Source organism: Euphorbia lathyris, chromosome 1 (assembly GCF_963576675.1).
Source record: "Euphorbia lathyris chromosome 1, ddEupLath1.1, whole genome shotgun sequence".
Lineage (NCBI taxonomy): Eukaryota > Viridiplantae > Streptophyta > Magnoliopsida > Malpighiales > Euphorbiaceae > Euphorbia > Euphorbia lathyris.
This window is the reverse complement of record NC_088910.1, coordinates 102990221-102995180: the sequence shown is the minus strand read 5'-3', so window position 1 is coordinate 102995180 and position 4960 is coordinate 102990221.

Sequence of the window (4960 nt, the reverse complement as noted above, 5' to 3'; positions counted from 1 at the left end):
CGCCTTAGACCATATTTTCAAGCGCATATTGTGGTGGTTCGAACGAATATACCGATGAGAAAAGTGTTGCAGAAGCCAGACACTTCTGGAAGGTTGATGGAATGGGCAATCCGCCTTGGTGAATTCGATGTGAGATATGAAAGCAGGTCAGCTTTAAAGAGTCAGGTCCTGGCAGACTTTGTGAATGAATTCACTGATGAAGGGATAGATCATTCCAAGCCTCCGATAGAGGAGTGGACAATGTACACCGATGGCGCCTCCTCAGCGGATGGAGCTGACGTAGGCGTTGTGATCAAGGGTCCCCAATACATAAAATTACGGTACGCAGCAAAATTAAATTTTCATGCAACTAATAATGCTGCTGAATATGAAGCTCTGATATTGGGATTACGCCTACTCAAAGAAATCACTCCTGAGCGGATTGTGATCTATAATGACTCTAAGCTAATGGTCAACCAAGTAATCAAGAATTACGAGGTGAAAGATGATGTTCTGGCCAAATACGTAGTAGAAGTCAAAAAATTGCTGGATCACCTTGAGGCTAAGGAAACCAAATGGGAACTGATTCACGTACCAAGGGAGTCCAACACAGAGGCGGATCATTTGGCCAAAATGGCCTCTTGTGAGGAGAACTGGACGGATCCAGATTTACCCTTCGAAGTTAAAATAGCTCCAGCCTTCGCTTCGGAGGAAGTATCCCTACTCACAATGGTAGAAGATGATTGGAGATCGGTCATCCGCTAATATCTGCTAAGTGGAACTTTACCTGAGGATAAAGAAGAGGCACGGCGGATAGTTAGGAGAGCGGCTTATTTCTCCATGATCAACGACGACCTTTACAGAAAATCTTTTAGCCATCCTTGGTTGAAGTGCATTCTGCCGGAAGAGGGACAACAAATCCTCAAGGAGCTACATGAGGGATCATGTGGGGCTCATGAAGCATCCGCCACTATCTTGAAGAAATCCAGGTTAGCGGGTTTCTACTGGCCCATGGCCGAATTGGATGCCCAAAAATTGGTAGAATCTTGTCATAGTTGCCAGATTCATGCGAATGAATCACATACTGCCAAACATCTCCAGAGGCCCATCATAAAAGGACGGCCATTCGCCCTTTGGGGAATAGACATTGTTGGCCCATTTCCTCCAACTCGCCGACAGAGGAGGTACGTGGTAGTGGCAGTGGATCATTTCACCAAGTGGGTAGAAGCCGAAGCTGTCTCCTCCATCACTGCAGAACGAATGGTGGAATTTGTCAAAGACAACATCGTGGGAAGATACAGTGTTCCGCATACCATCATCACCGATAATGGAACACAGTTCAACTGTAGCGAATTCAAAACTTTCTATGAAGGGTTGGGCATCCTGAACAGATTTGCCTCCGTTTATTATCCCCAATCCAATGGGATGACCGAAGTCACGAATCATACGATCGTAAAAGGGATAAAGAAGAGATTGGGAGAGCATGATAAAAAGTGGGCGGATCAGCTGACAAGCGTTTTATGGGCTTATCGCACATAGAGTGGCATTTTATTGCGAAGAGGACAACGATAAAAGGCTAAGGGAAAGTCTGGATCAAGTAGGCGATCGAAGAGACCAAGCCTATGTACGCATGGCGACGTATAAACAGCGGATCGCCGCTTACCATGATAAAAATTCCAAGCTTGTGGATCTGAATATGGGTGACCTTGTGCTCCGAAAGGCCGACAAAATCCAGTCTCGAGAAGGCAAGGGCAAGTTAGGGCTCAACTGGACGGGTCCATATCAGATAGTGGAGAAGATTGGATTCGCCACATTTAAAATTCAGGACATGGAGGGCAACACATTGCCGCGCACATGGAACCTCCAAAATCTCCGCAAATATTTTGTCAGAAAATGAAGTGTACACACGGTCTTGAGTACTCTTTTTCCTTTAGTAAGCTTTTTCCCATGTGGTTTTTCTTACTAAAGGTTTTAACGAGGCTCACTTATAAGACATGCTTACTGTAATAAAGCATTTCTCCCATTAATAAACATCATTTGTTCTATTATCTGTGTTCTTTTTAAAGTTTATTGCAGCAATATCAATATTCCAGTCTTAAAAAGAAGGGGGGCATCCGACGCTCTCCACATTAACAAAGTATCGCTATCTCATAGCTACTTTTTCTCCTTGGACATAAGAGAATCTATCTTATGGGCGGATCCATCTCTGAGAGGATCCCAATCTCCGATAGAGTTAAAACGATCCTTGGACGCAAGGTCTTTACACTCTCTTACATATCCTTCCCAAAAAAGGATTCACAAGTCCTACGGGCGGATCACTTCACCTCAAAGACAGGTAGCAAATTGATCCCCTAGGCAGCTTTACTTCCTTCAATGGAATAAAACAGGTTATAACCTTCACAAAGGTCCATGCAATGGAGTATGGCTGGCCACCTACTCCAAAATAAATCCTAGATGCCTATACATTTTACTTACGCAAACGTAATAGTAAAATAAATAGCTGCCATAAAGGATTAAAACAAACTGTACTTAACAATTTTTTACAAATCACAAGTAAGCAACTAATTAACAATGGGAGCATCCTCCTTTGCATTGTCCTCGCTTACGGCGCTTGCCTGGAAAGCCTCCTTCTCCACAGCCTCAGATACGCCAACCAAAGGTACCTCATTTTCCACGGAAGATGTGGGACCAAGAGGAAGAGCGTTATCAGTGATCGGTTCTTCACCCGCCTTGGGGGGCACTTCCTCAAGCTCCACTAGAGGGACAGTAGTGGAGGGTTTGCTTTCTTCCATGGGTCCCTTCATCCATCTCCGAACATATTCGCGGATGTATTCCTTGGCGTCTGCCATCTTGTCATATTTGGCTACGTCTTCTGGTTCGGGGACGGCGAACTGCGGATCTGTGAAATCAATCTCTGGATGCGCTAGGGAAAAGTACGCCATGAGCAGTTCGCCATAATAGAAGGCTTGCTCACCCGCCATATATTCAGCTTCTCCTAGGGCGTCCTCATGATTCTTGGCGTCTGTCACAATCTTTTCCTTCAGCTTCTCAATCTCCGCATCTCTGAGGACTAAGGCGGCTGTGGCAGAGGCAAGGTTCGCATTAACAGAAGCAATGTGCGCATTGGCATCCGCTACATCTTTTTCCAGTTTTTCAATGGTTGCCTTATCCGCCACACTTTGAAGGAGCTCGACCTCCATAGCACGTATGCGAGTATACATCTGTCGAAAACAAACAATCTCGTTAAGAGAAAAGAGCAAAGGGACAACTTTTTCACAAAAAGAAATCCTTTCTAGGGGACTCACCATAAGGAGCTCTGTTTTCCCCTTTTGCGCATGAATGGAACCAGGAATTTGGTTCTGATTCCTTTGCACTTCGCCCGCCTGACCCAGGGCTTCATCCAAGTCATTTATGATGGACTCATTCTCAAAAGATCCTTGAGCACCATACTTGGCGGACCAGTATCCGCCCATATCAGGCTTCACCATCTGCACAAATATTCAAGGGTCAAAACTTAAAACTAGATGAACAAGTAAAATAAAAGGCAACTTACCTGTTCTATCTCCCCAACAGGTCTGGCGGACCTCATGGCATCCGCCATAAGCTTAGGGCCTCCAGTGGATATAGGCTTCCTCCTTTTTAGTGGCGGCTCGATCACTGTTCCCACAGGGCGTTTTCCAGTATCCGTTTGAGGATTCGCCACTTGATCTTTCCTACGTGCTTCAGCCTCTAAAAACTTCCTACGCTTCTCTGCAATAGCGTGATTGGCCTTAGATAAACCCCTGCCAAAGAAAACATTGAAGTAATCAAAGTTCAAGAAGGAATAAAAGTTACCTTGGTCAAATTGCGTAATCTTGGAGTAAATGAATTGCTCCCCCTCTCAGCGAATCAACGGAATATCGCTCATCATGAAGGCTAAAGCGTCTGTGTATGTCCATGCATCCGCCTTGATCTTCTTCATGAGCTCCGCCACCACTTCATCACTATCGGTCAATATTCGCATATCGCCCGCCATGTGTAGAGGCTTGGGATTCCAAAACGAGGGAAAACCCAGTGATTCGCCCTCTTTTATCTTCACATAGAAGAATTTCTCATCCCAGCAATGGACATTGGACATTTTGTCACTGAAGGGCGACTATACTCCGAATTTGGCGAAGGTGAGATAGGATTCATAGTTCCGTTTCGATGGTTTATGGAAAGCTCTAAAAACACGACCCGTGTATACCACTCCTAAATTTGAGGCGAGGTATCAGTCTAAAGAAATATCCAACCAACCGTTGGGGTGCAGTTGGCTAGCTGTAATATCAAAGTAGGAGAGGATGTCCGTCATCATTTTTGGGAGAGGAAGCCGGAACCCTCTCTCTACATGACTGCAATATACTGTTAGAAAACCGCTAGGCGGATAGGAAGGTCGTTGATGGGCTGCGGCTAACTGAGTCTCATAATTATTGATCCAAGGGAAGCGATTCACCAGATCTACTAGATCCGCGGCACTCATGCGAGACGGAGTGGACTCCGCTCGAGGGTTCTTTTTTCTAAGGGGGATAGAAGAAGAGGCCATTGTCCCCGGAAAATACCTAGCCTTAACGGCCGGAGCGGTACCGGAGACAGAAGTAGAAAGAACTGGATTCCTAGTGGAACGAGTTTGGTAACGATTACACGCCGAGTTACTAAACCCAGCTAAATTAGAGCTAATCGTGTCCTCGGAGGAAAAGGAGTTCTCCGATGATGAAGTAGTCCAACTAAAATCAACTTCTATTTCAGGGGAAGGGGTCGAATTAAAAAGCTCCGAAGTTGATCTAGAAGATGAAGACGAACTTCTAAACATCCAGAGAAAAGTTAAACAGAAGAAGATGAACTTACATGTGAAATCGGAAGCTTGGTGCGAAACTCTGAAAATTCCCAGAAAAGCTTCGAACAATAAATGAGACAATAAAGAAGAAATGAAGAAGAAAGAGAAAGCGAAAGAGGAAGAAGGATG